Source organism: Callospermophilus lateralis, chromosome 11 (assembly GCF_048772815.1).
Source record: "Callospermophilus lateralis isolate mCalLat2 chromosome 11, mCalLat2.hap1, whole genome shotgun sequence".
NCBI classification, from domain to species: Eukaryota; Metazoa; Chordata; class Mammalia; order Rodentia; family Sciuridae; genus Callospermophilus; species Callospermophilus lateralis.
This window is the reverse complement of record NC_135315.1, coordinates 85,498,727-85,525,232: the sequence shown is the minus strand read 5'-3', so window position 1 is coordinate 85,525,232 and position 26,506 is coordinate 85,498,727. Positions and strand designations below refer to the sequence as shown.

General features: G+C 33.5%; 1 pseudogene; it reads right to left on the bottom strand.

Moving 5' to 3' along the window:
* Window positions 1–1,400: 1,400 nt before the first annotated feature.
* Window positions 1,401–25,863, bottom strand: LOC143410646 (coiled-coil domain-containing protein 34-like; annotated as a pseudogene).
* Between the last annotated feature and the right edge of the window lie 643 nt (window positions 25,864–26,506).

Below are 26,506 nucleotides of genomic sequence, written 5' to 3'. Positions count from 1 at the left end.
GAGAGAGAGAGAGAGAGAGAGAGAGATAAAGCCAAAATTGATTTTATATAGAAAATGCACATATATATTTTTTAACAGAAAAATATTGCTTCCAGAAAAATTCTACATTTTCTCTATAAAGGCAAATTTACTCAAATAGAATGATTATCTGGAAGTGTAACTATTTCAGGAATTGTAAGAAATATGGTCAAGGTTCACAAGGGCCAGAAACATAGCTCAGCATAGCTCAGTGAGTGTGAGGCTCTAGGTTCAATCCTTAGTACTGCATGAAAACAAACAGACAGACTAAACCTAAATCTCCCCAACATTTTGACTAAACAAACCATACTGATTGCTAACAAATTGTTCAATGCTTAGAAGTGCATTTTTCTAAAGTTGTGATTACATGATTGTGCTTAAAAAATTCTGCTGTCCTTGCATTGTTCAACATACTACCTGATCACCAGAAACTTGGCCGGTGACTAATCTGGCAAAAATATGGAATATATTCTAAATATAAATCACTTTCAAATGAATAAATTTTCATTTCTTTCTCAGGCCCTAAAAAAGATAACAGGTTTTCCTAAAAAGCACATTTATTAAAATTTAATAAAAAAATGTGTGCTATTTAGGTAATCATTTCAACTTTTATCCTTAAAATGTGTTTATTAATAAGATCTGTGATTTCAACCTCATTAACATAAAACTTAACAATTAACATTTCAATATTAAAAAATAATGCAATGACAATCCTAATTTCAAAGCTAAAAAAGAAGTACAATTAAAACGTAAGTATTTTTACAAAATAAATCACAATATTACTAAGGTCTCAAGATTATGACACATCAATCTAAGATGCAGAGCATAAAACAATGTATTTAGATTTTCATTTGAAAGTCCCAACTCTTATTTCTGTAATAAAATAAACTTTTACTCAGTTATTTTTAAAATATCTAAATGGGAAAAGTATACTAAAAGCCATAAACAAAGACTCTTTTTGATTATTCTTGGTTTCTAACCCATTTAGAAAAGAATGCAGTTTAGAAATGCATATTTGGACAAATTAATCTTAACATTATGTTCTTAACATAAACATCAGAAAACAATTAGAGTATGAAATAATACAGGAAAAAAATGGTTTTATGGTTATTACACTGTGGTTTTAATACAAGTTAAACAAAATTGTTAGATTTATCATGCAAAACAATATGCCAAGATCAATCTTAAAAGAAAAACCAAAACGTAAAAAATACCTTTCTCAATTAATCCTTCAGACTCCATATAAAATACAAAAATTAGTATGTCAATAATCACCTCAAGTACTAACTTGCTGATTGAGAAATAAAAAATCTTTTTGATTTCAAAATTAAGTAGCTTTAGGTAAAAGCATAGTATTTTCCACATATGCTATCTTTCCATTTTCACAGAGTTCCAAGGCAAAGATTGCTTCTGGATTTATGAATTACCAGAGATGACCTGTGTGGCTCTCTTATCACAGGTGTTTAATTCTTCTTTCCTGATAGATCGTTACCTTCTTTGGGAGGTGGCATATGAATTTATTTCCATGGAATTGGATTATAAAAGGCTGGTTCTGGATAAGAAGTTCCGCTGTAAAAACCTACAATCATTGAAAAATCAGAACAAAACAAAACAACTAAACTTCTTGAGAAAAATTACTTATTTTAAAATTCCTAGAAAATGTTAAACTGTCAAAAAAGCAAACTATCACTGACACACCAAGCTAATCTGAATACATTTAAAAAACTAACACTTTCAAATATAGCAATGTAATAAAAGATAATTCTGAGAAGCCAAACAATATTGTTGAAACATATACAAAATTTAATGCTGAGAATGCAAATAATATTGTTAAAATCTATGCAAATAATAATACCTGTAAAGTTTTTACTATGGAATTAATTTCAGAAAAAAAAATTAATAAAATCTTCATTTTCTTAACCCTATCAAGGAAATGAGTTATTTGTGAACTACATTCCCCTTGTCAGAGACTAAGATTTACAGAAAAAAATATTTTGCTTATACAGCTAAAGTGAATCAAGATTTTTGTTTAGAACCAGGGAATTTTGATTTTCTGTTATTCAAGTTAATATTATTTCACAGAATCAGTGCAATCTTTTTACTAATTAGAGAGCATCTTTTGATGAACATACTGTTTAAAACTTGTGATGCCTGACAATAATAACTATGTGAGGAAGAACATTCTGTAAATTATCTTCAAATCCTTTGGTCATTATAGGCACACAAATTCCTTTATTTCATAATTCATAAAAATGATAGGATAAAAAATAAATACTTAAGAGAAGTACAGCATGCAGACAAATATTTTGCTTATTAGAATGAAGAGAAGGGATGGTGATAGGAAAATAAAAGAGTGAAATAAATTCAAAATAATTTTCATATAATGTATGTAAATACACCATCATGTACATCCATAAGAATGGTATGTCCCATATTTGTATAGTTATATCAAAATGAATTCTACCTTCATGTATAAATAAGAGAACCAATAAAATAAAAAATAATTAAACTCATTTAAAAAGCAAAGTAATTTAATAAAATAGTCCATTGTTTTAGCAATTAATTTCTAGTCAATATGTATATTCCCATCTAAAATCTTAGCTTTACTATCTAATCATTAGGTTAAAATCACTGCTTATTGACCTTTTTTAAGCAAGAAAGAAAGAGATGGAGGCAGGGTGGCAGGGAGGAAGGTGGGGGTAGAAAGAGGAGGAGAAGGAGGAGGAAGAAGCCATCCTCAGTTGCTAAAATGGATTAATGGATATAATGAATGACCTCTATGACATATAAGAGAGGCCTAATCCTGACAGCAGGAATGTGTCTCTCAGACCATGGCAGCCCACTTTGACTGCATAATATGTCAACACACTTCACCAAGATAGTCAAAACAATGTCTGGAATATATTCCATTGTGTGAACAAAACAGAATGGGAGTATTTTTAATAATAAATCATTTAAACAAGCGAAGGCAGCTGTCATCAAGGTATGAGCTTTCAACATAAAGCACAAAGAAAAACATGCAATGACATTTATCATCAGATCAAGCCTAAAGGCCAATTGGTTCTGTTTGATCATGTGCTATCTATATCCCACCCTGTACAAAGAATGTGCCAAAGACACTGGAAGCTCTGCATTAGAGAAGGTTAGAAAAAGGGTAGGCAAGATGAACCATTAAAAACACCCTGAGTAAGGCTTTTTTATCCAAGAATATAAGAGCACTAACAGGGATGCTAACAATTGAACCCAGGGCCATATGCATATTAAGGACATGCTCTGTGACTGAACGACAACTTCATCCCTGAGAATTTCATTTATTTCCTAATGTTAGAAATCATTGCTTAAAAGTGTAAGTTTGAAGTTTTACAACCATTACATTTATATATCATTTATGGAGAATGAATAAATTCCTACCAACATAGTATAATTTTCTAAAAGATAGTAATTTGAAAGAAAAATAAATTTTATAAGTTTCTATTTCTGTGAAAAAGAAACAAAATGTATAAAATTTGCTTCTGCAAACCATACTTATGTAAGCCACATAACATAAAAACTAACCTGTAAGTTTTCCATTGGCATAACCATCGCTCTTTACAGCTGGACTAGGTTTACTTTTTGCATTTTCCAACCATTCCTTAAACTTTTTATCTTCTATTTCCTTTTTCTCTTGTAATTCGGCTTGCCGTTGTTTTTTTTTTTTTTTCCTTAAAATGACAAGACCAAAGCATTTCCAAGGACATTCTATAACTAAACATTCCATTCAAATTCTACTGAGTCTTTTCTCCCAGTTGCTTCCTCTCTCAATGGCTTACTGGCCACAATATTGAATTATATTTCTATAATTTGAGAATAAAATTGAACATGATCAGGGATGTGATATTAATGTGTCTTCCTCTAAACAATTTAAGATATCAAACCCAAGAAAAAGAAAGCAATCCACCTTCCTTTTAAAGTAATTTATGATACAGTAATATGACTAGATAAAAGTATATTGAAAAATAGTTAAAACAACTTACAACAATTTTGAATATGACTGAAAAATATATAGGCTTATTGAAATTACTCAATGTAAGAAAACCAAAAATACATATTCATTTTGAAGCTTAAAGACAGCATAATCTAAGTAAAGATATTTTCATATATTCATGCTATGATACAGTCAATTTTCTAATCATATATTTGTTTCTAAAATATACTTGGCACCTATGAAGACTAAAAACACATATTCTAACTGGCTGCTTTAATAAAAATATATTTTCTTTCTTTTTCTTCTCACATCCTTCAGCAATTTTTTTCTTTAACCATTCTTGATATTTTTCTTTGGCTTTTTCTTGCAAATGTTCTTTCCCTAGTTCTTTCATTGCTTTCTCCTCCATTTCTTTATTCATTTTTTGTTCTCTTTATTTCCTTTTTTAAATAAAAATAGAAATTTTAATTGAAATACCTGTAATTATTCTCACATAAGGAAAGATCGTTATGTGCAATAATTTTCTAAACTTCTATTATTCTTAAAATAAGTGGTGTAACAGTGGTTGCCACAATATAGTTTATGAGAATATATAACATACTGCAATTACCTGTTCAATGTCAATAACAGGTAGTTACTGCTTGACTGTAAGTTTCATTAGGACACTGACAAAGATCTTGCTCACCAATGTATACCTGCGACTGGGATAGTGCTGAGTAAATAATAGGTGCTCCATAAATATTCTTTAAATAAATTAGTGAATAAATATTACTATCTGTTAGACTGCTGAATCCTAGTATTTTAATGGATGTTTACCCTCATGTATATAAACATTTCCTAGATAGACAACTTGTCAATACAAATACTTGGATAAGTATTCACCAAAAGTGAGTTATAGAGTTCAGATGAATAATGCCTGCTGAAGATTGCATATAAGGACATAATGGGGCAAATCTTTAGGCATACTGTTTTATATAGATCAGAGGCTTGCAAACAAGGCTAAATGTCAAATTCGGCCCACAGGCCATCTGTATTTGTAAACAACATTTTATATAAGTATGGCCAACTCATTTCTCTTATATATTTGCATACGGTTTCTTTTATTCTACAATAGCAAAGTTGAATAGTTCACACAGAGACTGCATGGCAGAAAACCTGAGATGTTTAAGATCTGGCCCTTTTCAGAAAAAAAAAATAATTTTTGACATAGACTATAACTCAGTGATAACCATCGGACTGTAGTTAAATTATAAATAAATAATGGCATGAATAGTTGTCTTTATCAAAGTTTTAGAAATTAACCTGAAAGGTATAAAAGGAATATGGAATATATATATATGTCAGTTTTCATGGAGCAAAGAAAGATGATCCAAAAAGAGAATTTCCTTCCCTGAAAGTATTTTGTAAAATACTGTAATATGAATTAACACCCAATTAACAAACATCAGTTACATACAATATATGTCCTGTTCAGTGCTGAGCAGCAAAAGCAAGTCTTGAAAATCAGGGCTTGCACCATTCCTCAAGTTGATACATTTCTTTCTTGCTGTGCAGCCATTAGCTGTGAAAAGGAATCTTTTCATAACAAAACCTCAATAGACAATGGAACAATAATGGGTTTTAATTACTCCTCACTGGCAGAAAACCTACAAGCTGAAAATGGTCTTGGAATATATCTCTCTTAATCTATGTGATGTATGACTCTCCTGCCGAACCTCACCAACAAGAAATCATCCAGTCCCTACAATGTTTTCAATGACAGAAACTAACACTTCATTGGTATCTATACCTCACACTATTCTCTGTACTTTATTATACATATGGACCATCAGTTAATACTTACAATCCCAGTATAAGGTAGCTACTATTATTATCCTATTTTCAAAGGAGGAAAGGAAGGCACAAGAGGGTAAGTAATTTGTCTAAGATCACACAGTAAGTAGTAGATCACTATAGACCACAAAGACTTCGACATGGAAGAATGCCAAAAAGAATGTTATGCCAAAAAATTTAAATCAAAGTGAAATGTCAAAACTCCTTAAAACATACTACTTCTCAAAATTAATTCAAGAAGAAATAGTATCTGGATAACCATTTATTATAAAACAATTCAAAATTTACCACAAAGTACTCTAGCTTCTGATAGCTTCATTGGTAGTTTGCAATGTACATTTAAGGAAGAAATAATAACAAATGACTACACAAATCAATTTTATGTTACAACATAATATCAGAAACAAGGCAAAATAACTGCTCTATAGCCCAAAATGTAAAATAATTAGAAATACATGTAACAAATGATGCATAATACCATCATTAAAACTAAATAAAACTGATGAGAAATAAGACAAATAAATTGAAAGAAAAAACATATTCATAGAATTTAAATTTGATATTACTAACAGTCATTTTCTCCAAAATGATCTACACATTTAACAAAATTCCAATAGTGCCAGGCACTATTCAAGCAGGCATAATTAGCAAATCTCAGAATCAGATGCTGAATTACATATATAAAGGTGCAAAGAAAATAAAATAAGTTTGGAAAAGAAGACAAAAGTTGATTTAATTATCTATTTTTTTTAAAAACTATAAGTTCAAGAATTATAGAACTGTAGTAACAAGTTATTACTGCTGACACAGGATATAAATCAATAGAAGAGAATAGAATTCAGAAATAGATCTATGTATGTGTGTGTGTATGTGTGTGTTTGTGTGTGTGTGTGTGTATGGTCAATTGATTTTAAACAATGTGCCAAGGTAATTTGATAGGGAAAGGATTATCTATTCAATTAACAGTGGAACAATTGAAAATATGTATAAAAATGAATGAATCCCAACATTTAACTCAACCAAATATTAAAATGAACTCAAAATAAACATACAGGTAAAGCTGAAGTTATAACTTCTAGAAGAAAACAATAAATAATTTATACTCTTGAACTACACAATGTTTCTTAAATAAAGACATACAGACCATAACCATAAAAGAAAAAAAATGAAATATGGAATATTGTCAAAATTTAAAACTTGTGCTCTTTAAGTTGGGCACAGAGGTGCGTGTCTATAATCCCAGTGAATAGGGAGGCTGAAGCAGGAGGATCAAAAGTTCAAGGCCAGCCTCAGCAATTTAGGGAGGCCCTACAAAATTTAGCAAGATTGTTTCTCAAAAAAAGGATGGGGATATATCTAAGTGGTAAAGTCTACATGGGTTAAATCCCCATAGAAGGAAGGATGGAAGGAAGATCATTCTGCTCTTTAAGATATATTATTGAAAAAAATTAAATGGGCCATGAGTGATGGCACACACCTATAATCCCAATGACTCAGCAGACTGAGGAAGGATGATCTCAATTTCAAAGTCAGCCTCAGAAACTTAGCAAGACCCTCCTAAGCCACTTAGTAAGACCCTGTCTCAAAACAAAAAAGAAAAAGCTGGCTGGAGATGTGACTCAGTAGGTAAACATCCCTGAATTTAGTCCTTGGCAAAAAAAAAATTAAATGGGAGGAAATATTTGCAATGCATTGATCTGACATTGGACTTGTGGTCTGAATACATAAAGAATTCTAGGACTGGGGATTAGCTCATTGGTAGGTGCTAGACTAGCCTGAGTGAGGCCCTGAGTTCAATCCCCAGCACCACATTAAAAAAAGAAAAGAAAAAAGTGAAGACAAATGTACAAAATTCACCCAGTGTCACATGTACCTATATTCCCAGCTACTTGGAAAGCTCCGTCAAGAGGATCACCTGACAAGCCCAGGAATTTGAGGCCAACCAGGGTAACAAAGTGATACCACCAAGATCCCCATCTCAAAAAAAAAGAAAGAAAGAATAATTCCTACATGTCTTTTGATGGAGGAGAGGAGGCTTGTTGAGGACTGAACCCAGAGCCTGCTAAGCATGCTCTCTGCCACTAAGTTTTATTCAACCGTGAATTCTTACAGATTCTTAAATCTTAATAAGAAGTCATATAACCCCTTCAGAAAATGGGCAAAAGACTTAAACCGATACAAAACAAATCCAAAAGAAGCTAACAACATTTGTAGTTCAGTTGTAGAGTGCTTGCCTACCATGGTCAATAAGTATAATAAACTGAATTGTGTCCCTTCAACTCCTATGTTGAAGGCCTATCTCCCAGTGTGAGGAGATAAAGCCTTCCAAGAGTTAATCAAACTTAAATGAGGTCTTCATCCAATAAGTCTGATGTCCTTTAAAGAGGAAAATACACTAAAGATATGTGTGCACAGAGAAAAACCAAAAGACAACCCATCTGCATGCAAGAGGCCTAAAGAGAATCCAAACCTGCAGACACCTCCATCTTGATTTCCAGTCTCTGGGATGTGAGAAAATTTTCGGTTGTTTATACCACCCAAGTCTGTGGTATTTGGTTATGGCATCCCTGAAAGACTAATATAATGAGCTTATAAAAAGATGCGAAACAGCATTAGATCTCAGGGAAATGAAAATTAAAACAATGGTATATAATATACACACACTGGAAGAACTAAAATGAAAGACTGAAAATGTAAGGTTTGCCAAAGTTGTAAAATATTTGGAACTTTCATAAATAGTCATGGGAATATAAATTGGTATAAGCACCTTAGAAAATACTTTGGCAATTTCTTGTAAACACATTCTTACCGCATAGCCCAACAATTCAGCTCCTAAACATTTACCAAAAAAAAAGGAAAACAATGTCTACAAAAGACTTGTATATATATATGGTCATAGAATTTTATTCATAATATCTCCTAATGGAAAACAATCCACTGACCATCAACAATTCAATGGATAAACAATTTGTGCTATTTCATTGGAGACTACTAATCAATAAAAATGAATCAACAATATATCAAATATCAGGATATATTTAAAAACAAAAGAAGTTCAACACAAAGAAGTTCAAAACATTCTTTCATTCTGCGTTTAAGAAAGTATAGAAAGCACAATCTTATATACAGAATAGAAAGATTACCAGGATATTTGGAGCTGGGGCTGGGTATTGGAAGGGAATGGGAGTTGGATGCGAAGGGAACTTTCCAGAGTAATGAAAACATTCTATTATCTTGACTCTGGTGCATATTAATTATACAGGTACATATATCTGTCAAACTCATAAACTTAAAAAAGGTGTATTTTATTGCACAGCAGGCAGTCAGAATAGTCACTGCTACTGAGAAAGCAGTCAGCCATTAAGTGGCTTTGGATTTTCTAGCACACTGGTTCTATATCACAGAGGACAATAATTGATCTTCCTTTTCTAAAATGGTGCCCTGAAAGAACATTTGTTTCTTAAAAGTGAAAGAAATAAACAACTGGCTACTTAAAGTTTTTGACTTTCTATTTTAATTCCTCTAATAGGGCCTACTTGGCACATAGAAAAAGCTAAGTAAACATTTGTTGAATGCATGAATGATACACTTATAACAGTGTTATCAATCATACACCTTGTTGATTTGAATTAAGTCTTTCAAATAAAATATCAGTGTGTTTTGAGAATTTAAAACAATTTTATTTTTAAATAACTTTTAAAACACTGAAAGTAGAGGCCTTTTTCAAAATTTGTATTAATGTCTAAAAAATTAATTTGGAAAATAAATTAGCATAACCACACAAATATTAAGTGTACTCAATGAGATAAACCAATTGTTTTAAAAGGATTTCACAATTTACAGTCATATTAGAAGAAAGCAATCTTACTAATGTATACATAAATTCTTTTTGTCTGATTTTTTGATAAAACACAGTGAAAATGACTTAGAGAAAATAGCAACCCAATATACAACTAAAATGAAGCTGGAGGCAGCAGAGGACCACACACCATGAAATGTAAACAGAAAGCTAGATGGCAGACAGTAAGAGAAGAACCAGGAGAGCATTCTTTACAAATACAAGTAAATGTAACTAAGGCTGAATAAAAAATCTGATAGTTTTTAAGAAAAAATAAGGAGGGATCGATTATTCTTTAACTTGCACAAGAATGCTGAAGAATAGGTAAATTAATTTTTCAGGGTTCATCTCTGAATCATTTTCTGCCTTATTGAATCTTGCTTTCAATAATTAGTGATTTATGTTATGGCAAGCCACTTACTCCAAAAGAATTTTTACCTCAAAAATAATTGGATTAGGTCTACTACAACTAACTAAAACAGGGAATATATATCATATATCCCTCAGCAGTATCTTACATTCTTAGAAAAACAACAATTATGTTTGATTGGCATGGTAAAATTAGCTGAATGAATTTAGAAGATAAGAGAAGCTTCAGAGGAGAGAGCACACGATACATGGAGCACTATTTTCATATAAACTTCAAAAAGGTGTCAACCAAAATTTTGTAATCGTCATATAGACTTATTTTGATTGTGACATTTATTCAAAGTACTCTTTTGGGGATGAAGTAAACAAACACAATCCATAGTAATTGATTTCTAAACAAACATAATCCAAGTAAGAATCAAATACTTTTATGGTTATAATACACACACACACACACACACACACACACACACACAGAGAGAGAGAGAGAGAGAGAGAGAGAGAGAGAGAGAGAGACACCTCTCTACCTCTCTAACCAATTTCCTTCTTCTAATGCCAGGATAATGAAGGTTATGTTATCTTCAACTTACTGAAATTATTTGATACTCATAATAATATCACTTGGCATCAGATTCAACAATAGGTAAGGACAAAAACTATAATTAAAAATTTAAAACTTTGTCCTATAATTTGAACATTTACCTAAATTCATAGTTATATTTTAATAATAAAATCAATATCATTCTAAACTTACAAAATCACAAAAAAACCAAAGTTATAGCAGAATAATTTTTTTCTAAATGGGGGTTGGGGGGCAGTATTAGGGATTCCACTCAAGCCCTCATGCATGTTGGATAAGTAGTCTATCAAAGAGCTATGCCCTCCCCTAGACCTTTTTTAATTTCATTTTGAGTCAGGGTCTCAGAAAATTGCCCAGACTGGCCTCAATTTTGTGATTCTCCCATCTCAGGTTCTAAAGTAGTTGGAGTCAATAGGCATGTGCCACCATGCCCAGCTATTTTAAAATTTCTAATGTATCAGCTTGGGGTTGTGTCTCAGTGGTGGAGCACTTGCCTTGTACAAGTGAGACACTGGGTTCGATCCTCAGCACCATATAAAAATAAATAAACAAAATAAACACCTTTTAAAAAATTTCTAATGTGTGATCCAACATAATAATGTATTAAAATTGAAAGTAAGGATATGAAGGATAGCTCTATGGTTGCATGCTAGCTTAACATGCTTAAGGCCATGGGTTTAATTAACACCATAAATTAAAAAGTAATAATAATAACAACAACAACAACAACAATAAAATTGAAAGAAAGAATAGGAATACAGCTCAGTGGTAAAACCCAGCATAAGAGAAACCCTAGGTTTGATCCCCGGCACTGCAAAAAGAAAAATAAAAAAAGAAAATTCATTCACTCATTCAATTAACAAATGCTTACTATATGCAAAGAATTATAAACCTTGTAATGGATAAAAAATAATATAGAAAAGAATTCTTGTTCTTAAGGATCTTAAAATTACAAGGAAAGCAAAGGGATATACAAACTACAAAATAGCCATTTTTTTTCTTTTTTATAAAACATACACAAAATACAAAGCACCATAAGATAAAGTGCTATAAAAGTTAATACAAATTGAACAAAGATCCACAGGAAAGAATCTCTAACATGTGAACATCCAATCTGCATGTAGGAAGTAATCTGAGTTAGATAACAAATGGAAAATTAGAACAGAGGGTATGATGAGATTCCATCCTGATAAAATAGCATATGTAAAAATTAGGAAATGAAAAGTATGAAGAAGATAAGTATTCTCAAAGTTTCTCAAGAATACATACTCTTGAGGCCTGGGCAGTACAGCCAAAAGCTCAAGATTTCTAGGACATTTACTTGTATCTTAAAAATAATGTAAAAAAAAATCAGTGCTCTCTTAGTATATACAAGTCCCTGGGTTTGATCATCAGCACTTTGAAATGTAAAATAAAAATAAAATTTACAGTCTCCTTCTTTATATAGCTATGTTTGCTTTAACATAAAAATATAACATTTTCCTCTGAAAAAAATTTCCAGTAAAACTAATACTCCAAGAAGATGGGGGGCAGCTGTGATTATCATGTGTGAGCTCCCTAAATAATCCCAGTAAAAAGAATCTACATAGAATAAAGATAAAACAGATGGTATATGTGGCTGAAATGCTACTTTGGCTCAGGGAATAGAGTGGAGACTCTTTAACCAGTCAGTCTAGAGTTGGTAAAATCTCAGTCAGAAGACAGTACAGGTGTGGAACATGAAAAAAAATTTAAACATAAGGAATGACAGTCAGATCTATTCAGCAAAGTTTAACCTGGCAGAGACATACAGGAAGGGTTTATTCATTTAACAAATATTCCTGGGTACCTCTAATGTGTGGTAATGGATAAGCTGTTGGAGAACGGAAAAAAAGAAGCAAAATTCCTGATCTTATAAGAACTTATATCCTAGTGTGGATAAGTAAACAATAAAGTTGAAGGAAGTAATGAGACCATTCAGAAAATAAAATAGAAACAGCAATTATATATAGTAAAGGAAGGGATGTTTTGGAGCAACATAATAATTATTATTATTAAGTGGCTGAAGACACAGTAGAAGTAATAGAAATAAAGGAATAATAGAAAAAAGTCTATGAAGAGGAATGGGGCAAAGGTATTTTTTAGGTGTACACATTTGGAGTTGCCTGCTGATCTAATGGATAGAAATCCAAGACTCAAAAAATTCAAGTCTAAAGATTCAGACTTGGTGGGGCTGGCATTGTAGCTCAGGGGTAGAGCACTTGACTAGCACATGTGAGGTGCTGGGTTCCATCTTCAGCACCACATAAAAATAAATAAATACAATAAAGATATTGTGTCCATATATAACTAAAAATATTTTAAAAATATTTAGAATTGCTGAATTCAGGCAGACACTAGTAGAGTTCACGGGGACAGAAAAGAATAAAATTAGAGGGCATCCAGACTCTGTAGTGCATGCCTTTAATCCCAGTGACTCAAGGGGACTAAGGCAGGAGGATGGCAAGTTAGAGACAGTCTCAGCAACTTAGTGAGACCCTGTTTCAAAACAAAATAAAAAGGGCAGAGATGTAGTTCAGTGGTAAAGCATGCCTGGGATCAATCCTTAGTACCAAAAAAAAAAAAAAGAAGAGTAAAGGGCAAAGGGAAGAAGACAAGAGACTTGATAAATATTCATGAGGGTAGGGTAAAAAACAAAAGCAAAGCCCCAAAGAAGAAAGAACCTAAGAGAAATATAAGAAAAATATAGCTAAGGACTAATTGGAAGAAAGACTTTGAAAAGAGATGTTAGGATTTGTGTATGCATTTTTTTCCTTTTTACCTGTTCATTCTTTTTCTGAACCCATTCCTTGTGCTTTTCTTCAGCAATTATCTTTTTTTTTCACGTTCTTTCATTTTTTTTTCTTTTTTCTAGTTGTTGATTTAATTCCTGTGGATTTCATTTAAACAAAAGGCAATGTTTAAGGGAAGTTCCCAAATCACATATTTTTAAAAAGGTTGAGCTTAACCAAATAAAACTAGAATATAGTTTCCATTATACAATATATACCACTACTGATAATAACTTACTTAAGTAACTAGTCTACAATGAAAGAAAGCATTAGTAAAAATATAAGTCATTTTTTAGAAATGCAAATAATTGCTTGGCAGCAAAACACTAGTTTCTTAGACTAAATTTCAGCTAAATTACCCTCATTGAAATCAAATTTCCCTTACATAAATTTTGGCACCACTGTAAGCTATTCGCAGTAGCTCAAGAGAATTGCAACTTTTTTTTACAGTTATAAAAAGGTTCAAGATTCTTGCTGAAGCTACAGAATAGGAATTAAGGAATTCCTAAATTAAAATTTTAAATCAGAGTTATACCCAAGAAGAAATCTAAAAAAGGTATTCAGTTTTCCATAGAGAAAAAAAGAATCAGAGTTTTCTTCACAGATTTTATAGCTACTGGGATATAAAACAAAACCAAATTCATACCTCAGATTATTTAACTGTCTTGCTGTCACCAGAATCTACATGTCTGGGCATTTCCTCAGAAGAAAGAATGTGGAAGGTACCGCCAAATAAAACTACAAGTTGAATGCTACCACTCTGTCACTCACCGACTAAATTATGGCTTTAGTTGAGAAAGCTATTCAAACTAGACTTCTCTAGGACTCTACAATCATAATTACTTGTTAGTTTTCTTTCTTCCGTAGATACTAATAATCAGATACATTTATGAATCTTCCATTGTTCTCCCTTTCTCCTTCCCATCTTTCCTTTCTCTCCAAATACTTACCTCCATGGGCAATTTTCCAACTCTCAGGTTAATTCCAGGGTCTTAAGTGAAGATAAAACTTTACACCAAGAACATATTTTTTTGCATTTTAGAATGACTAATCAAAAGATACTTGTTTACCATGACTTCTGATCTTAAAATTCCACTGCAAAGAAAATAGTTGCCCTATCTCACTTAGAAAATCTTCAAACTTAGAAATACCATATCCCACAAAACAAATATCCACCTTGATAGGATTCTTCACTACCTTATAGCTGTTATTCCTTCATTACTCACTCAATACACTCTAATTGAGTGCCTGCTATTGATCTAACAAGAACTGTGCATGTACACACACACACACACACACACACACACACACACACACAGAGAAAGATGAAATCTTAGAAGTCTCTCATCTAATATTTTCTCTATATACCAAAGAATAAAGTGCTACACTGTGAGTTACTAGGTATAAAAAAAGGAGTTTGGAGAAAAGAACAAAAAGGGAAGACAAAGAGAAATGGTTTGAACCAGGATAGTCAGAAATGAGCAGTTTCTTAAAATAGTGAGAGAAGATGACTTTAAAAGAAGTGAAAGATGTGGGTGGGGATGATGATTAATTTAAAGTGTGGTACTAATTTCCTCTTTAGATAGAAAGAGGTTTTTTGAAGACAGTAAATTGAACACTATGATGAAGAATAAAAGTCAAAAGGGATGATTTAGAGCTCTTATTAAGAATGAAGGCTGGAATTAAAATGATCAGTAGTATTCTGAGGGAGATTGACTAGAAGGTTCTGACAATATACCCTATAAGGGGAAGAAAGTCTGGACTTGTGCCAGAAAACAAGTAAAAGGAGAAACACACAGAGTGTGTGTGGGTGTGCAGATACGCATGTGTGTATGTATGTGTATATACATGTGTATAAATTTACATATAGTAAAAGGCTAGATATAAATCTGACAACTATACATTCAAAATTTTCCAAACCAGTTCTAAATTTTCTTTTAAAGAAAAGTTTAAGTGTATGATTAAGCATAATTGATTATATTTATATACTTTTTAACAGTCTTCAAGTAACTCAAAAGGGGGACAATTAGGATGTTGCATTACTATTTTATGAATACCAAATTTTAGTTAATGTTGATATAGGTGATAATAAAGAAAAGATCCAAAAGTACCTAGAAAATGCTACCACTGACCTGAATAGTACTGTATTCTTATAATGTCTATTTAAGTATTTGCCTACCCAGAATATACATCACATTCTCATACACTACCCTCTCTTCCAAGGCTAGCTACTCTTAGAATTTCCCATGCTGAATGGCTCCATCTATTCACCACTGAGGCAGGCCTCCTCCAGGATACAGCAGGAGTCTTCTTTCCAAAAGACCCTGTGTGTTCTTCTGGCACACCACTGAATTTCAACAGGATTATAGCTATTTTCCCTTAGAATAAACATTTGGTAATGGAAAAAAAACTCCAAAGAGGGTCCTAAACATGCATCATTATTTCAATACACTTTGCCTATTTTCAAATGGTTTTTTACTATTGAAGGTAACAAAAACAAAAACAAAAAACAAACTGACAATTTTGAGTTTCACCAACTCTATATCCTACCCTATTCCTTCCTTAATGGCTGATAAATTAAATAGCTGAAGATAAAATGGTGAGGTTAAAAAATAACTGGAAAAAAAGTACCTGGACTAGTCACAATATAAATAATTTTTATAATTTTGAACAGATTACATTAAAATGTTAAGTCAAATGTTAAAAATTAGAATTAGCCAAAGACCACAGAGAACTTAGAAGAATTAAAGAATTATTTTAAATAATAAAAATGTAAATATATTTAATAACCTACAAAACCAATATGCTAGCTTGCATAATGTCAATGTTAATTTTCAGTGTTTACCATGTTTATCATTTCAACATTATTATAAATGTATAACATTTTTAATAGGGTAACTGTAAAGGGTTAAAACAATTTTTTTAACTCAATCTCACAGAGATGTCTAAAACAAATTTAAATGTCTGTTACTGAAAACAAATTTATGAATGAAATGAGCTTTTTAATGATTCAATTATCCTTTAAGTTTTCCTTTAAATGGGGCATGGTGGCACTTGCCAGTAATCCCAGCAGTTTGAGAGGCTGAGGCAGGAGGATTACTAGTTCAAAGCAATCAGCAACTTAGTGAGGCCCCCAGTAATTTAGTGAAACCCTGTTTCTAAATAAACTACAAAAAAGGACTGGAAATGTGACTCAGTGGTTAAGTACCTCTGCATGGTACTGAAAAAAATTTTCTTTAAATGTTAAAGGAAGAAAATAAGAAAGCAGGAATAAGTTCAAAAAGCAAATACTAAGTCTGATCTATTTATTTCTAAAATGTTTCTTAATAAAAAGCACATAAATTGGAAATGTAAAGAACTTAATACCAGTTCCAGCTCTGCCACTAACCTAAACCTTGGCAAAGTTACTTCTCTCACCTTCATGCTTCTTAGCTTTTATAAGGATCTGAAATAAACAATTCCTTATGGTCAAAAATCTGTGCTTTTAATGACATGGTTTGGAAGCAAATTAGGGAATAGAAAAATAAGGGAAAGCATGACTTAGGAAATAAAGAGAAAGGCATGAAAATCCAAATAGATTTTGGCTGAAATTTGTGATGATAAGCCATCTTTTAATGCTGCATTGTTTTCTACCAATATCATCAGTCCCCCAACACCAAATGTCCCTCATATATCCTGCAAAGCAAACTGATCCTACTTCCAATGAAAGTACCTCCAATTTACACTTTCTGGATGACAGAAGTTAAATATTATTTCTGCAGAAAGCTATAATAGTTTTTGGCAGTATTCTTTAAAAGAAAAAAAAATAAAGTTTTCACTCAAAAGAAATAAAATATAAAGACCACAATAGCTCAAAATAAGCTAACAAATCATTGAGTAGATGATCCGTATGTTATGGTTGATAGGTACAATTCCTTGGCATAACTAACAGGCAAGGTTCATTCAAAAATATCGTAAATTGCTTCAAAGTTAAGTAATGAAGTAGCCATAGAAATGTCAAATTACTAAAAACATGAAAAGGCTTTAATACATACAAATAATTATACCCTGCTATATGCTTAATGGTTGTGGTAAGGGCTTTATATTTATTATTTTAATCTGTTCTTGAAACAAATTTTCAGGGTAGTTATTATATACTTTCATATGTAATAACTAACTCATATTGAATTCTTAATATATAGTAGGCCATATTCTGATATTCATTTAGACCTCATAATAACAATAAGAGGTAAATATTATTCTCCCCCTTTCACTGATAGTGATTCTCCTTACAAGTGACTTCTATACTAGCTAGAAAAAAACACAAATGAAGTATGCTTTACCACTAACTTACTCTACCAGTGTTTTCCAAGTTGTAAGTCTAAAATCAATTTAACAGATTATAATTGACTTTCATAAAAATGAATACCATGTTTTGAATAAATTAAGATACTTTTTCAAATATATATGTATATACATCTATGTATAGGTTTATAGTTATGTTCAACATGAAAAAAATTAGATTTCTCACTGTGAACAAATATTTTTTTCAAAAACACTACCCAAGGACTGATGAACAGTGGTAGAACCCTTGCCTAGCATGTGCAGGGCTCTGGGTTTGATCTCTAGCAGTCTAAGAAAAAAAAAGAAGCAGGAAAAATAAAAGCCACAATAAACATTGGAACTAGTAATGTTAAAAGAACTAGTAATGTTAAAATCTAAAGTTGAGGTAAAGGGAAGAGACTGGGGTCTCAAAAATAAACATTAATTCTGAAAACAAATTTTAAAAAAATCTTCTCTAAAGGCTATGACTAGCAATGATAGAAATTCCAATACCAATAAAAAAACCAAATCAGCCATCTTTATACTTTGTTTCATTTAATCCTCACAAAAATCCCATGACAGGTACTATTTTTCCCACCTTGTCCAGATGGGGAAACTGAAGTATAGAATCTAAATAAATTGACTAAGATCATCCAGCAAATAAAAAGACTAGAACTAGAGCTTTTATTAAGCCTGGCTGAAACCAAACCACAAAGTCTTTTTCAAGCCCTTTGCTTGCTAAGAGGAAATAAATACTACTCTCACAGTGTACATTTCCAGGAATAAATTTGTATTCTAGAATACAAAGTATCATGTAAAAGGGAAATGCCAGAATATACTAATTTACACAATCATTTGAATCATTCCAAGTCTCCTGAACAGATGATTGCCTACCTGGTATAAACTCATCACAAAAATAACAACTAATTTCAAAACCAATATGAAAAATTTCAAGGAAGATCATAAAGGGCAAAGAAAGTGCAAAGCTTTAGTTCCCATGATTTTTTTATAATAACATGGTTACTAACAAACTAGAATAAACTAAAATAACCAACCATAGTGTACCAGTTTACTATATTTTAAAACACATTAATACATTTTAAATATACTTTAATAATAAGCAATCTTTTTCTTTTCTTTGCTTTTCTTTTTTTGTGGTGCTAGGGATTGAACCCAGAGCATTGTGCATGAGAGGCAAGCACTGTACCAAATGAGCTATATCCCCAGCCAATAATAAACAATCATTTTATAGTGATGTTGAAAAATATTTAATGAGGGCTGGGGTATAGCTCAGTGGTAACATGTTTTCCTAGCAAGCACAAAGCCTTGGGTTAGATCCCCAATGCAGCTCCTAAAAATACAAAAAAATTAAAATAACATGGAAATATATTAATAATATAACAGGCAAAAAAACAGATTGAAAAAGATTGAAACTATTTCACTAAAAAAAGAAGTATCTTTCACCATTTCTGTGATAAAAAGAAATCAGAGAGTGAGTCTGGATAGGGAGCTTAGGTGATGGCAAGTTACACAAATCTATTTACTCGCCAGGGCACATGCTCTTTGGTAGGTAGAATAGATTCCTGTCTCTATTTCAATTTTTCTCTTCTTTCCTAGAACTTTTCCTGAGTATATAGTTGAATTTACCTAAGAGCAAAATTCTATTGTATGTCTCTCTAGATATACATTTGTACATAGCCCTCTGTATCCATGGGTTCTGCAACCATAGATTTAATCAAGCATAAATTGAAAATATGCCAAAAAATTTGTGCCTATACTGAGCAGGGACACATTGTTTTCTTGTCATTATGCTGTGAGCAATTCAGTATAATAACTACTTAGGTAGTGTTCACATTGTATTAGGTGATATAAGTAATTAGAAAAGATTAAAAGTAGATGGGGAGATATATACATTAAATGCCTTTATATAGAAAGACTTGAGCATTGAGTATTTTGGAATCCAAGAAAGTCCTGGAATCAAACCTCTTGGACTCTTAAGATGACTGTTTTTATTTTTTAAAAAACTTACATAGAAGAAAGTTTAGAAGGCTATATTCCATAATTTTAACAAAGATTATTATTAGGTGGTGAAATTAAAAGAGATTTTCATTTTCTTAATTATATTTAGCTATATTTTCTAAATGTTCTTCTAATAAATATACTGCTTCTACAATTAGATTTATTAAGATTAATATAGTAAACAAATACAAATAAATGCACACACATTGTTTTCAGGAACAATAAGATTAACATTTTAATTTACAACAGCAACTCTACTCTGTGAGCTCACTGTCGTATAGAAAGAATACTGTCTACTTGTACCTCTAGAGCTTTCTGTTGCAGCCGGTCATGTTCTTCTTTTTCTTTGCCAACAAACCACACCTCCCATGGTGTCAGGCTGCTTTCTCCTAAGTGGACCTGTTTCTGTTCTTCTTGGTTATCTTCTGATTCAACTTTACTGTTATGAAAGAAAGGATACTGTAGAACTTGTACACGAAATATTTCTCTTACTAGTCAAAAATCATTTAACTATACAATGAAAACAAAATCTAACAACATATTTTCAATACTGTTATTTTAAAAACATATGAATCAATTATATAAATCAAAAATATGAAAAATCAGGAAAAGGAAATCTAATTTTGAATTACTTTACTCATTTAGTTATGCCACTCTCTTCAAAAACCAATTTATTTAAAAACCCAATGGAATAGCTTGAGACCAACCTATGTGCCTCAAGGTCACTTGAGGAAATTATTTATTTCTAAAATTTTATTTTTTTATTCTTAAAAATTCTATCTATACAAGTAATCACTAATCACTACTAGTACACATAATCTTTTGTAGGTGTGTGTGTGGTACCAGGCATTGAACCCAGGGCCTTGGACATGCCCCTGAACTATATCTACAGCTCCACTACCACATACACACATATACACATAATGTTAATCAGATCCTGGGGCAGACCTTTCCCTTTCCCTCCACTATATAGCATAGAAAAAAAGTAATGTGTACATATATACTGGGAGAATGATGAAAAGCAAATAATTTAATAATTAGGAATTCTGGGTAAAGGATGAACAAAAGTTTTTTATATTCTTTTTCTTTAAATTTGAAATTATTTTGAAATAGAAAGCTATAGAAAAAATATACCCTTGTTTTTTTCAGTGCTGGGAATTGAAGCCAGAGCCTCATTCATGTTAAGTATACTCTGTATCAACTGAGCTACACCCACAACTGCTGTGGCCCTTCTCTCCTTCAACATTTAATATTTTGTTTGATGACCTTTTGCCAGTTCTTAGAGTATACAAGACTCTCCAATCTGGTTATCTCTAATCATTGTCTTCATCTGCACTTTGTACCTTCTATCAGTCTGACTTTTCTGGGTATACAGAAAATTAACTATATGAGTAAATAAAGAACAGAGGATTTGGCTGGATACATAAGCCTCACAAAACTTATGGAAAACTTAACAATCAGTACTCACAGATAGGAAGGTTGTTTAGTACCCAACATAGCTCCAGGGGCAAGTTTATTATATAGACTCAGGTATGTGTATCTTCAACATTGTTCCTTCTAACAAACAATTGCCTCACAGCTGCTTTGTACCACTTTTTCTACCTCATAGATTCAGTTTCCCTAATTTTTTTTTTTTGGGGGGGGTTATGTTATTTAATCATCCATTCATGTCTTTTCAGAACTTGTATTCTAAGTGGAAAAGAGACATTGTTAATATATTATTTCTTAGGCACATATTTCCTTTTCAGTCTTGCATTATGACCTCATCTGTTCTCAGCTTCAACTATCACTATATGCTGGTGATATCTGGATCAGCTATTCTGGGCCAGATCTCTATCTTAAGTTCCATACTTATTTCCAACAATTTTATAGACAGCTCCATGATATTGAACTCAGTCCATTGAAAAAAAAAATCTAAGCATTTTCCAGCATCCACCACCCTCTTTCTTCCCCACTAAGAAAAATTTTACTCCTTTTATAATCCTAAATGGATGTTACCATCATCCACCCAGTTACCTAATCCAGAAATCCAGATCTGACTCCACCAGTTACCCCCTCCATGTCTGATTCCCCCTACCCTCATGCCCATACAATCACTAGTCATATCAGTTCTACATCCTTCAATTTTCTCAAGTGATTCTCCTCTCAAACCTTTCAAACACTCCAAACATAAACAGTGTCTAGCCTTCCCTTTTAAATCATTCTCTAAACCTGCTGCCAGATTTGCCCCTACCAATGCATCCTTTTATCATGTAACTTCTCATCTCAAAGTTCTTCAGGGCCCATTTGCACACAGGATGAAATCCAAACTCCTTAGCCTGACATCCATAAATTGACTACTGTCTTTCTTTTCATAAAAGGGTGATCCAGACTCTACATTTCAGTCATGTTGAACTTCTGTGGGTTGGTAAATGCACTATGGTGTTGTACTCTTCAGCTTTTGCCTAAAACCGAAATGCCTTTCCTCTACCTTCACATATGGCCAGATTAAGAGCTTACTTTCATGAGTAAAACAGCCTGGGGATAAAATCTCTACCTGCTTCTTCCTAGTTTCTGCACATATTTAAATTTCTCTAAAAAAGAGATCTCATCTGTAAAATGGAGATGACAGTAGTAGTTGCATGAAGAAGTGAAGCACTTAGTATAGTTCTGGGCCCTCAGTAAGTACATTCTGTGCCATTTATTATAATTATTACTATAACTAACTCCTATTCTTCCTTCAAGATTTATTCTGATACTATATTGTCTGGGAAACTTTCTAAAAACTTCTGGATTAACTGCCTTCGGCTTCCTGTCACTGGTCTCCCTCTGCCACCTGCCATGAGTTCCTTAAAGAAAAGTACATGAATGAATGAATGAATAAATAAATAAACAAGAACATGGCTGGTTGTGATAGCATAGACCTGTAATCCCAGCAATGTAGGAGGCTGAGATAGGAGGATTGTATGTTTGAGGCCAGCATGGAAAAATAAAAAGGTTTAGGGCTGTAGATTAGTAGGCTGTAGATTAAAGCACCTTGGATTCAATCCCCAGGACTGGAAAAAAAAAGGAAAGAAGAAAACCAAATATGTTTTGACTGAGGGTCTAGATTATGAAACACTGTTGAAAGAAGAAATTAGTCAAATCAGTTTTTTTAGATAACACTTTAAATACTTCCTGCCTTAACATTTTTAGCAAAGGTGTTCAAAATGTATAACATATAAACTACAGATATACTCCTAATAAAGAAAAGCTTCATAATTAGCTATTAATGAAAAGAAACTTATTAAGGCATAACTTTCCTAAGTATAGTTATATGAAAGACAGAAAAGAACTAAATAGAAAAGCAGTAGGCCCAAAGCATATTATAAATGACTCCAGAAAAATACTTTCCATCATCTTGTCTTGAGGTCATCTTTGATCATCTTCTCAATCCCAGCCAATACACTTGAAGGTTAATCCTCTTTTAAGCATAAGTCTACTTGTACTGAAAATTATCTTGAGGGATTGGGGTGTGACTGAGTGGCATAATGCTTGCCTGGCATGTATGAGGCCCAGCACACACACAAATCTGAGCACATAGATATGTGCAGCCAATGCCTGAATCTATCTCAAAGAAGCCTTACTCTACTAGTATGCCACAATCAGATGTAGCTAGTAAGGGGCAGAGAGAGGCATAAAATCCCAGAGCTCTTGGTTTCTCTGTACTCTACAGAGGATGCTGATAGCCCAAAACAATGGCTGGGCTATGACTCAGGCTGCCTTCCTTCATCTCATCCCATACAAGCTATCCAAAACAACAACTAAAGGAACACAGTCATCTTCTAAAAGAAAAGAAGTGCTAGTTTTTCTGAACCATTTGAAAATAATCATGGAATCTAACTATTCTCCAGGAAGGAGAAACAGGAATTCATTCAACACACATTTATTGAGTACCTAATAAAAATCTAACACTTGCCACACACAAGACCTAACAAATTCTGCAATCTTTCTAGACCCACATCTTCAGTATTCTTTTGACTCATGGGGAATGAAATGTGCTTAGGCAGCCTTAGCCCTATTAGCTTATTCAGGCTTTGGGTGAGACATAGATAGGTCTGGCTCCTCCCTTGACAGGTTCCATTTGATTAGCATTTTGGCTTGTGGAAGCTAATGCAGGGTCTCAGTAGTTGAGCTGCAGTTTTTCATGGTCATTTATTCCTCAGGCTGATAAACTATGTCCACCTTGTTTAGTCCTGTTAATTATGTTCAGAAGGTATTTCACACATCTTTAAAATTCATTTTAAAAATATCTAATACCCACTAAGTCCTAAATAATCCCTACAAAACATAGATGAAAATGGTCTCTTAAAACCCTAACTCTTACCACTGAGTCTATGAGGTTAATATGAGATGGCCTCTTTCTTGTTTTTTCAAGCAGCCTAGACAGCATGCATGGTTACTCTTCCTGGTTTACATTTCCACCAACATACCACTCATCTTTAAAAGAGTAACTTTTGTAACCATGTATGGGTCATTTCAGATGGTTCCACATTCCATTCATTCATTCCTTATACAGAGAGGGGCCATCTTGTCACTCACACATAAAGTATGGGTTCTCTGGTCTGCATTTTTTAGATCTCCTGTATTGTTCCTTATATAGTTTGATGATCAGAAACTTGTAAATTGGCTTCTGAAGATGACGTTTACCCCAAAATAGACCTACATTATTACAGTGATAGGCCTTTTGTTTCTATTTCTATATTCCCTAAAATAGTCATGCTGTATAAGAGGGAACCTGATCAGTTTACCTCACTACTAGGCCCAGGTCTGCTAATAAATTGGTGTATGCCTTTGAGTCAGACTTTTTATTTGTGTTCTGTGATGCAGTTTTATCACATGTAAAATGAGTGGATCGAGCTGGGCTTTAATTTAATAAAATCTTGTATATTTTATTTATGGTCCCCAGTACCTAAACTAATATGTGGCAGAACATAGATGTTTGCTGACTGAATCACTGTAGAAATAAACATTATGATGGTTTTTAATAATCCCTTTGCTTCAAATATTCTTTGATACAACAATAACTATTCCACTGAAAGTTCGTCCTCAGATCAGACACAACCCTGCCTCTGCATGCTGTCGTGGACTAAAATCTGTGCTTCAGCTGTTTACACTATTACAACCTACTACATAAAACACATTTTGGAACTAAGATTATGGACAAGAGTTCTTCAGTTCACCATCTGGATTTCTGAGGATTCGTAAAACTCCTGAAATAGAAGCAGTTTCGTGTGTTTGAGACTATATACGGGTCATTTTTAAGGAAACTGAGATAGCAGCAATTAAAGAGCTAAGAATCAGAAAACATGTCATCTGTAAGAAATGGCCCAGGACTCTCTGCAGAAAGGGCTGCATTTAAGGATGCAGGCGCCTGCTCAGCCTCTAAGGTGGAAGACAGGAGATGGTTTTGGTTTGCTGAAGGTACTTGGAAGGGTCCAAGAAACCTTGGGACCGGTTGTATAGGTCGGGCAGCCTCAGGTTTACCTGGCACGCCCCGGTAACTCCGTTCCTCTTAGGCTCAACACCTCGGTCTCTACGTCATGGGCATCTTCGTCCACATCTTCCTCATTCTCTCCTTCACCATGTTCATCGTCAAACGAGAAGCTGTGGTGGCTGAGGGGAGACAACAGTGACATGGTGGAATTGCTGCAGCTCTGAGGCAGTGGCGACCAACAGATAGACGTCGTCACCGCCCCCAGGGACCAGTCATGAAGGCGGAGAAGGAGGCCACGGAGGCCTCAGACTCAGAACTGCAGTCCGCAGAGAACAGGATGCCAGGAGGGGAAGAAGCAACACTCCACGGCCACATAGCCCGCGTCTGGCCCGTCAAGTTCAAACCTGCTGAGCTAAGGTGGGGACATGCTCTCCCAGCAGGCCCCGCGCGCTGGGCCTGGCCAATCCGGGCCGGCCAGGTGCCGCGTTGCCATGGCGACGCAAGGAGGACGCGACGGCTGTGTCTGGGCCTATAGAGCATGGCTTCCTCTCTGTCTGCCCTTCTTCCTGTGTCTGGAAGGTGCCTGTTGCTTGTGAACTTATTCAATTCTGCCTTTCTTCCAGCTGACACCTTCGCGGGGACCTGGGTTTTTTTTGAGGTGTTGTTGCAGACCATTTGGTATTTGAAATAACGTTATTACTGAATAAAGCAACTCCTCTTAAAGGGAAAGAGACAGAATTAAGGACTAACATCCACCCCTCCACCCCACCCCCCACCCCAACACACACATAAAATCAGGATTATGTGCACCAGTCTTGATTTCCTTGAACAGGTCATGCTTTTTTGAGGGTGAGGTAAGTTAACTTTACAAGTGTATCCAAGAAAGCAGGTTTAGGTGGCATGGGGATGTAGCTCAGTGGTAAAGTGCTTGCCTAGCATGCATGGGGCCCTGGGTTCCATCCCTGCTACCAAAAAATAATACAGGTTTAGGACAATCTTTTAGTGTTTTGATACATCTTGTTTGCCTGGCGTCTTAAGGCAACTAGTCTGTCTACACCTGCGAATTGTTTTTACTTTTTTAAGCCTCTATTATGTGCTAAGCCTCTAACCTTTGCTAAGCACTGAGGTAAAAGCTGCTGTTACTCTAAATTCCTCATCTTTTGGTGGCCAAAAATGTAATTAAAATATGCTGTGATGTGTATTTTATGAGGAAAGAATATTTTGTGGGAACTCAGGAATTGGAGATGGGGATAAAGGTAGCAAGAAAGATGACAGACATTATAAAGCTGGATGCTTTATTTATACAGTTGTAAATTTA